Below are 10,797 nucleotides of genomic sequence, written 5' to 3' on the forward strand. Positions count from 1 at the left end.
AAATTTTTTTTTTTTTTTTTTTTGGAAAATTAAAATTAGTAATTTTTATTTTATTTTTTGATACAAAACCAAGAATATCTTCAAAACAAAAACAATAATTTCCTAATTAATCTAATTTAAAAGGTTGCTAATAAAAAAAATTTAAAAAAAATTAAAGGTTGCTAAGAAAAACAACTAATCACAAATTTTAAGATAAACTTGCGTATTGCATTTGTAATTGATGTAGAATTTTGTAGCCGTGGCTTTGATCTTGTAAATGTTTCCGGTGCGAGCAACGGGTCATTGAGGAGTTCAACTGCCGAAGGTCTTTCGCAAGCCGTCGGAACCAAACACTTTTCAATCAAGTGTCGAACTTGTAAATCTGTGACTTTGCTTAGAGATTCTGGCATAACACCCGACTTTATCCTTTGGGAACGTTCATTCACATCACCACAACATTCGTTGTATGGAGATTCACCCGTAAGCATTTGAAGAAAGCACATCCCAAAACCGTAAATATCAACTAGCTGAACGGGATAATATTGTTTTTCAAGAAACATCGCGACACCAAAATTTGCTATCATTATCCGGCCTGTACTCCCATCAACATAGATGTTACTACAATTCAAAGCGCGGTGCACGATTGGAGGATTTCGAGAGTGAATATATTGTAACCCTTCAAGGATCTGTCTAGCAAAATCCTTAATTGCCTCGATATCAAAATGAACGTGTGTTTCGAAGTAGTCTTTCAAACTCCCTGATGTATAAAGCTCAGTAATCATGTTAATTGATTCCGTATCAATCCAATAATCATAGCACTTGATAATATTTTCATGATCTAATGACTTCAAAAGACTTGGTTCAGCCTTCACACTTGTAAGATAGCTTATGTTATCGAATATATCGTCTGTTAACACAGTCTTATGCCAAGCAATTTCTATTCCTTCAATTTCATCAAAACCTTTGTATATTGTTTTTGAGTCCACTTTGCCTATGATCTCGCCGTACCTTGTGTATCGTCCAGTTGAATCGGTTTCGACAACCTCGAGACCGTTGACACCAATTGATCCAATGATGGCCATCACTAAATCAGCCAGTCAACAAAGAAACAGAAAAAAGAATTTATTTGATTTAATGGCTGGAATTTTTGTGATGAAAATTTTGTACAATGCAGCAAATATATAAAGGTGAGATGCAATTATAGGCTAGTTAAGTTGTTTTAGGGTTCTAAGTGGTTACGAAATTTCAGGGTGTACTTTTGAATTTTTTTTTTTTTTAATAGTTTAAGTGTTGACTATAAAATTCCTTAATGATAACATCGGAGATAAGATAGGAAAACTTTTTGTGTAAAAAAAAAATAGGAAAATTTTTTTAAATCAAATTTCTTTATTTGACTTCCGTTAGATTATTAAAAATCTAAATAGATTCTGCCCTTTGATTTGTTAAAACAAGTTTAATTTATTCACAAATGGCGTTGAATCATTCTAAATAGACTTTGCACCAAGCTTAACCAACAACTTGAATGTTAATTAAGTTTAGTATGTAATTTGGTTGTACTCTGAGAAAAGGATGACAAATTAATCCGTTCTTATTTTTAAAAAAAATCTCGTAATTTATTACTTCCCAAATTAAATAGGAAAAATACACTTTAATAATCCCAACTATGGGCGATTTACCTACAATAATCCCAACTAACGTTTATTTTCTAATAATCCCAACTATGTCATGAGTTTTCCTCCGGCAGTCCCAACCGGTAAACACAAAGTCAATGACCTGTTATAATATGTACCATAACACGTGTCAACACTGGATTGGTCAATTTTTTAAAAAAAAAAAAAAATTAAAAAAAAAAAACCCAAAGTGGCAGCCACTCTCTCCCCCACCCTAAACTCGCCGGCACCCTAACCACAACCCTCGATCTCGCCGGAAATAGGCCGACCAACCACCGAAAATGGTCGGTCGACCTCTACCACCCACCCCCAACCTCTGAAACCGCCCAACCAGCCCTCCCCGACCCCCAAAACGAGAGCCCAACCTCGAATTCGACCACCTTAAAGGTCGTCACAGGCATGGATTGGGTCTGGAGGTTGAAGATGATGTCAACGTTGAGAATTTGGTGGGTGTTCGTGGGTGTTTGTCAGCGTGGGTGGTCGTGGAATCATGGGTACGGTGTTCGTTGAATCGTGGGTGTTCGTCAGCGGAGGAGAGAGAAAGAGGCACGAGAAGGAGAGAGAAGGGGGTTTTGTGGGTGTTCTTCGGGTCAATCGGGTGGGCCGCGCTGCTGCGGTTGGTCGGAGGGGATAGGCGACGGTGGAGGCGGCGGAGCCGCGGTGTTGGGTGAAGAAAAAGGATAGAGCCGCCATGGTCTAGGGTTTCATGGTGGGTGTAAGGTGGCCGAAGGGAGGAGGGGGTGGCTGGGTGACTTTTGATATGTTTTTTCTTTTTAATTTATTTTTTTTATATTAAGCCAATCATGTTCTGACATGTGTCTTTCTTTTTTTTTTAAAAAAAAAAAGTTTACCTTTTTAGCAGGTAACCGGTTTTTGGGACTGCTGGAGGAAAACTCATGGCATAGTTGGGATTATTAGAAAATAAACGTTAGTTGGGATTATTGTAGGTAAATCGCCCATAGTTGGGATTATTAAAGTGTATTTTTCCAATTAAATAAGGAAATTATTTTTGTTAAATATCAAAGAAAGAGGATTTCTGTTTCTTGAATCTTAATAATCTACTTAACATCAACTAACTATGCCATGTAACAACTTAAGATTGCAATTATATTTACCAGACTTTGCACCAAAAAAAAAAATTAAAAATAAAAAGATATACTTCCTCCGTTCTTTTTTACTTGACATGTTTCTTTTATCACGCTTGTCAATGCAAAACTTTAACGATCAATAAATTAAATTCTCCATAAGTAAAAATTTCAAAAGTTATATATTATGATAGTACTTATTGAGACGAATCCAAAAAGATCACATATGAATATATTTTTCCTTACATATTATTCACAAAAGACGGTCAAAGGAGGAGTGGTGAATAATGTAAAAGTCAAAGCGGGTCAAGTAATAAAGAACGGAGGAAGTATCAACTAGAGTTAATTTTTTATACCAATTCTTTCTTTAGTTTCTTTTCTGTTGGTAATTTAATTAGTCACTCATGGCAGATTTGAGTTCATGATCCAAACGCGTGGCTATGGAGACAGACCTGATTAGGCAATACATAAATCTACAATAGTGGCATAGGAAGTGTTTACAAGGGCATTGATAAACATCTAAGGTATAGAAATAAATCATTAAGCTCTAAGGAAAGTTGTGAAAAATAATCTATAGAAGCTAGAATGCAGACCTTAACATAACTCGAATCAAAAACATAATTCCTATTCTTGACAAAAGAATTAAATCAAAAAGAGTCTTAATTTCGTATCATTATCTGTCTCAAACATCTTATTTGATATCTTTAGAGATGATGTATAGTTTATGCTCCAATTCAATCATATTATGGTAGTCATATTAGATACAGAATTGAAAACCAAAGTAAGGCTAGGAAGAAAAACAATTTGTGTATACCAAGTATTATATGCAATCAACTAACTCAATAATGTTCATTTATTCAAATCAAACACTTATTACAACTGATGAAAATCAATCAACAAACGAAAGAATCAACCCCTCCCCTACACCCTACACACACACCATACATGATTACACCCTCAGCAGTTACTCTAACAACTGAGAAATCATACATTTTATTATTCCAACACTAAGTTTTATTGAAGAAAAATGATAAAAGAACAAACTAAGTAGCAAATTTCAAACAGTAAGTTGAGGCCGGCATTTGAAGAGCACTTTCAATTCAGAAGATGCAGGAACATACCCTGTGCAATCTTGCTCTGAGGGTAATCGGCTCAGTCAAATAACTCGGTAATGGTGCAACAAACGGGTCCTTCAAGAGATCATGTGCCGAGGGTCTATGATAAGCCAATAAACACCTTTGAGTAAACTGATGAACTTCAGCATTGTCTTCTGCCACTTTCTGTATTTCAACAAAATCAAGGCCGCCTAAACGCACTTGTCTATGTAATTCCGTCGTTTCCTTCGCACTACATTTGTTTGCCCAGACCATCTCTAGCACGCACGTTCCGAATGAGTAAATGTCCACCAGCTCGTTGTAACGTCCTTGGGTAAACTCAGTAGACTTGTAACGTGACCCAACCAATGTCTGATTACACAACCCCTCTTCAAGAAAACACGCAAACCCGAAACCTCCGATTTTTACATCTCCTGTCTCTCCATTCACATAAATGTTCTCGCAGATAATGTCACGGTGCACAATTCGCGGTGTTTGGTTGTGCAGATAACCAATTCCACGCAGAATCTGATCCGACCAATTCTGAATTGCATTATGACCTGATATCTTATGATTTCTGAGATACTGTAACAAGTTTCCTGAAGGAAAATACTCAGTAATCATGTTTATGGTTTTTGCCTCGTAATCAATCCAAGAATCGTAGCATTTCACCACATTTTTATGATCTAATAACTTCATCAGACCAGCTTCTGCACATAACATCTCAAGAATTTCCTTATTCTGTAGCAAATTCTCTGTTAGCTCTGTCTTAGTCCAAGCAATTTCGATACCAGCAACGTTGTCGAATCCCTTGTAAACTTTCTGCGTACTACATTTCGATTTTCTATCATACCATATGTGTTTCCGATTCGAGCCATAAGTCTCATACGTCGAATCACCTCCTGGAATTATCTCATTGACCCTTATGTAATCTCCATCATAATAGATAATCGATTTACCTTCTCCAATCATCTCATCATACCTAACATACCGCCTATTTGAATCACTCTCGACAATCCTACTGTCACTGCTGTTACCTCCCTGCGACCCAGATGTCGTAACATCAGATTTTTCCCCTTGTAATCTTGCCACCTGATAGCGCACAGTCTCTCTGAGAGTCTGAACTGTAGCAGCACTAATACCTACTGCTGTCGATGTTTCTGAAACATCGTTGTCTGCAAGAAACGAGTCCATCAGAAGGTCATTTGCCTTAGGTCTGTCAGATTTATGACGCAGACACTTATCAATGAACTGCCTAATCTCAGAGTCTTTCACACTGTATAGCACAGCAGGTGGTTCACGCTTCTTAATCTTGTCGAAAACGAGTTTTCTGCTCTCGCATTCGCTGTACAGCACTTCCTTAGACAGTATCTGTAATAGGGTCAGCCCAAAAGAGAATATATCAGCAGCCTCGAGATAATCTGACTTGCTTAAGATATCCGGCGACAGTGTTTCTGGAATACCATCATAGCCAGTGTACCTTTTTTCATCATCAAGATGCAACGCGAATCCGAAATACCCGAGCTTAACTCTGCCAACATTTCCATTAACATAGATGTTTTCAATCTTCAAATCACGATGAACATTATGCTTCGTGTGAAGATGATGCAACGCGGTTAGAATCTGTCGACACCAGTTCTTGATCGCGGTATTACTGTCATCGAGAGTATGTTTGCTGATGTACTCTCTCAGATTTCCTGAACTAAAATGCTCAGTAATCGTGTTAGTAACCGTGTTACGAGCTCCAGGGGTATTATCGGGTGTCCAATAATGGTACAATGTCAACATATTATCTTCTGGGAAAGTCGGATAAGACATTATTCGATTGAATTCGTCTGACAACTTGGTTGTCTTACACCAAGCAATTTCTTTACCATCGAACCTATCGAACCCATTGTAAACTGTTCTGGTGCCACTTCTTGCTATGATTTTGTCGTACCTTACGTATCGGCCATCCGGACTCACCTCCTCAACTCTGTATTCGTCTTTCGGTGATGATCCTGACGAACTCGAAGCAGCCATTACTGATTTTGTTTAACAAACAGAAGGTTTGGGATTTAAAAGATAACTAAGGAAGGTTGTTTTCTGTTTTTTTAGGAAAAACAGAGAAAGTTTGCTTATAATTTGTGTTGTTGATGAAACAGAGAAATTTTGGATCAAAAGGAGAATGTAAAAACAGAACTCTAATGATGATTTATATAAGGGTTTGTTTAAGAGAAAGGACGGATTATATTGATGAATATAATTTTGTAGAACAGAATAATTGGAAATTTGGAATGGGTTACTGAATATCTATAACGGCTTGAGGTAAATATCTAGTTAGTTATGGCAGTTTAGTCGGTTATCAAGAAACAAAATCACCCTTTCTTGATTTTCTATTTTTTTATTATATTTAAAATTATTGTAAAATAAAAAAAAACTTTTTGAAACTGGAATTTTGGAATGGGTAAGCACTTAATAGATATTTATAGCTGTTTAATCTTTAATGTAACTAACTAGTCTGTTGTGGCAGTTAAAACGGTTATCAAGGAATAGAAATAACCTTTCTTGATATTCTATTTTTTCTTTCCTTCAACTTTTATTCAAGAGGGTATTTTTTTTTTTTTTTTTTTTTTTTGGAAAATTTCTTAAACTTTAATTCAAGATATTATTATTCTAAAAATAGGAATTGAGTTGTATCACGCCATATGTCATGTTATTGAAACATCAATTAACTAAACCTAAGGTACTACATGTAATGCACTTTTTAATCGGAATTACTCAACCTCCTCTGATCTATAATTTTTCAGTGAGTAAATTAGTCTTTAATTGTTTTTTTTTTTTTTTTTTTTTTTTTTTTTTTTTTTTTGGGAGGAAATGTGCAAATTTGATCTCCAAATCTCAACTTTCAAATTTTCAGTCTTTTGTCCAGTCTGGTTTAATTTGATGATATAGGAACAATTCTTGCACTACTTTTAATTTGATTAGTCTGCCTCTAATCGATATGTGACTAGCAATTATATGTATTCCATATAAGGCTTGTATAAATACTTGACATTACTCATTTTGATCCTCACCATAATAACATTACAATTATTTTGAAATGAGAGGAATATATAAATATTTCGCTCTGACACGATGCAAGTAAATAACTTAAGTTGTTATCCAACATTAAAATAATGTCAATGTAGCAGCTATACTAATATCAAATTTTTTGAAGGAAGGCTAGTCAGATTTATTAGCATATTTATTCTAAATTTATTTATATTCTATGTCACATTAGAGTTTTTGACATTTACAATTTAATTTTAGGTCCTTGCTACTATCTTTGCTCATTATCTAAATGGCCTAATATTCTAAACCCTTATGTCAACAATTTATTCAACGGCCTCAAGTTATTTCAGTCGGGTTATTCCATGGTTATATAATCTTGTTTAATTTGTGCTCACAATATGAACAAAGTTGTAAATTCAATAGTTATGTAGAATAAGAATTACTCCAATTAAGCAATCGTATTTACAATTAAGCAATAATGTTATTTTAATTCAAATCAAACAATTATAACAAAATAAGTGATGAAAATTAAACGGAAGTGAACCCCAACCTCTCCAACACGGCAACACACACGCACACATGCTTAACAGCAATATTCATACATTTATATATTGACACAAAAATTAAAATTAGGAAAGTCTTACAATTAACTAACTTTCATATACTTTCTTGGAGGTCCCGATTCCAACCACTTTATCGAACCTTATGAATTGCCCTATTGGATCTCTTTCCAAATCGTTAGCATTGTTTACGATTGCCTACATTTCACTATCAATCAACAAAGAAAGGACCAGAGAAAGATTTCTTATGATTTTTTTTATGATGAAACTAGTTTTGTAGAAAAATGAGAATACTTTGATGAAAATAGTTTTGTAATTTGTAGAATGTTCTTAAGAGAAAACAGAATGCTTTGGAAATTGTTGATGAATGATTTATTTGATGGAAGATTGATTTTTATAACTGTAATTATAAGTTGTCAGTTATATTCCAAGAAACAAATTTATCTTCTGGATTGGCTTAGCTTTAGTTTGTTGCGGCAATTATGTAAGTCAGTTATTATGAAACAAAATCCCGTTTTTCTTGATATTTTTATTTTTAAAATTTTCTTTAATTAATTGAGTTAAGCACACAATTAGGTACTCAATTCTTTAAAATTTCACCTTTTAGGTACTCAATTCTTTTTACTTTGCTTTTGGGTACTGACTTAAGAATTCAAGCCAAAAAAATTAAATCAGTCAAAGAATTGAGTACCTTGGGTTAAAGAATTTAGTACCCTTGGTTAAGTATGTGGGCCCCACCCGATTAAAAAATTAATATTTATAAAAAATAAAAAATAAAAAAAAATAAAAAATAAAAAACATGCTCAATTTTTTTCCCTTTTCTGGAACTTTGCTTTTGAAGTTTTTGAAGTTATTTTTAGTTTTGTATATTCAACCTTACTGCATTATTGGACTTGATATACAGGAAGCTTTTCCCTTGAAGTTGAATTCAGTGAATCCGAATCTTTAATACTCTCTCTGATAATATTGATGACCTTTCCATTAACCCTCTCAAGGCATATAGAATCTTTCTTTCTTCTGACATTAGTAAATCTCAAATACTCTCTCTGATCCCTCGACAGCTTTGCCTTCCTTCTCGCCAACCCACCCAATTCTCCATTTCCTTTAGGCTTACCCTCCTCGATCACTCCATCCCCTTCAAGTTCATCCTCTTGTGCCATATCTGCCCATGACATTCGAACTCTAGGAGTTTTGCTTTCGAAAGGCGCTGAACTGCTATTACTAACTAGTTCCCTTAATTGGAGAGCTATCAGCAAGGGGTGACGACGATTCCGACCACCCATTCGTGTCATGCGGGTTGGATTCTGCCTCATCTTTCCAACTCCCCAATGAATGAGTATCACAAATATCAACATCTTTATCTTCGAAATCTGGCCTCAAAACCGTGGACAAAAATTGAGCATGTTTTTTTTTTTTTTTTTTTTTTTTTTTTTTTTGTTTTTTTAAATATTAATTTTTTAATCGGATGGGGCCTACATACTTAACCAAGAGTACTAAATTATTTAACCCAAGGTACTCAATTCTTTGGCTGTTTAATTTTTTTGGCTTAAATTCTTAACTCAGTACCCAAAAGCAAAGTAAAAAGAATTGAGTACCTAAAAGGTGAAATTTTAAAAAATGGAGTACCTAATTGTGTGCTTAACTCTAATTAATTTGATAAACTTTTTCTTTTAAAAGAAAAAAGTGACTTTTTTTTTTTTTTTTTTTTTTTAAAAAAAAAAACACAAATGCGGGAATTCATTTCTGTAATAGAGATCAATTTCCACCAAAGTTGTGAGCCTCTAGGAAACGGACCTAAAGTTATATACTCAACATTACCCCCCGTATCCCACCTCGCTATGAGGTGAGCTAAGGTGTTCCCCTCCCGCTTAACAAATTTCGACATTTCCAAAGCTATCCATAATCAAGCACATTATAAGCAACAACATTAAGCTTAATGAGAAAATCAATAAACATATTCACCTAAGCCAATTATGCAATATTATTTTATAAAAAAGGACTTTTTACAAAGAACTACCTTATAGATGTCACATTTTGTAAAAAAAAATACCTTATTAACAAAATGTTATATAAAAATACCTTTTAAACAATAGATGTTGTAAGAAACTACATTATAAAACAATTAATGTTCTAAAAATCTTCCTTTTGTCAAATTATTGCATTGAATAAAAGACGTTTAATAACCCAATTTCTATCATATTTTCTTCTTTTTTTCACCCAATTTCTTCATAGCCCCCTTATAACCCTTAACTAGTGAGTAACTCGGGCGTTGCTCTGAGTTTCTACTGTTGTAGACATACAATCGATAAATTTTTGTAAAGACTTTTCAAAATTTTAATTGTTATTGTCAAACCAAAATTGAGTTTTTTTTTTTTTTTTTTGAGATTTTTTTTTAAACAAAAATAAAAATTAAACCTTGTGGTTTACACTTATATAAAATTTTTGTACATATTAATAACATACTTATTATTTTGCTTAGATTGTGAAATAATTATTTTTCTTATAAGAGGTTGAGGGATCGATACTCCTTATCCTAACGTTTTTATATGGAATAAAGTTGGTTGTTTGAGCGGTGACATGACATCATGAATTATCAACATTAACATCAAGGTGTATAATGTTCTTTATACACCGCAACACCAAAATCTGCTAGCTTAACCATGCCCGAGTCCTCGTCAACAACAATATTATCAACATTAACATCAAGGTGTATAATGTTCTGACTGTGAAGATGATGTAACGCGCTTAGAATCTGTCGACACCAATCCTTGACTATAGCAGTACTATGAACAAGATTATGTTCAATAATGTAATCCCTCATATTTCCCGAAGTAAAAAGATCAGTAATAACATTGATGGTGTTTATTCCATCATACCAGTAAGTGTAACACTTGAGTATGTTCTGATGATTTAACGACTTCCACAATTCAGTTTCTTGACAGCATTTCTTTAGCCCTGCTTCACCAATTTGTCCGACCTCGATTTTACTCCAAGCAATTTTAACATCATTGTATGTGTCTAACCCTTCGTATACTTTCTTCGAGGTCTCGATTCCGATCACATTATTGAACCTTATGAATTGCCCTGTCGGATCCCTCTCCAAATCATCAGGATTGTTTAGGATCTCCTCAATCTCATTATCGTTTCGAGAACTCAAAGCCATTACTAATCAACAGAGAACTCTGGAAATAGAAGAGAAGTTGGAGAAGAAGAATCAGAGAAATTTTTATTATGAGAATTGTATTATTACAACAAGAGAAATGAGCATTTATACTAGAGTTTGTTACAAGTTGTTCTAACAAACTTTTCTAATCATAACAGAATTGCTGACTAGGACAATCTGAGTTGGCAGAGAGCATGGCTAGGCTTGACTGCT

The 10,797-nt window shown here is 34.2% G+C and overlaps 2 pseudogenes; both read right to left on the reverse strand.

Moving 5' to 3' along the window:
• Nucleotides 1-161: 161 nt before the first annotated feature.
• On the reverse strand, nt 162-1,061 carry LOC145640382 (putative serine/threonine-protein kinase WNK4 pseudogene; annotated as a pseudogene).
• Nucleotides 1,062-10,026: 8,965 nt separating this feature from the next.
• Nucleotides 10,027-10,584, reverse strand: LOC145640384 (putative serine/threonine-protein kinase WNK6 pseudogene; annotated as a pseudogene).
• Nucleotides 10,585-10,797: the final 213 nt, after the last annotated feature.

Source organism: Chenopodium album, chromosome 7 (assembly GCF_948465745.1).
Source record: "Chenopodium album chromosome 7, dcCheAlbu1.1, whole genome shotgun sequence".
Classification (NCBI taxonomy): domain Eukaryota; kingdom Viridiplantae; phylum Streptophyta; class Magnoliopsida; order Caryophyllales; family Amaranthaceae; genus Chenopodium; species Chenopodium album.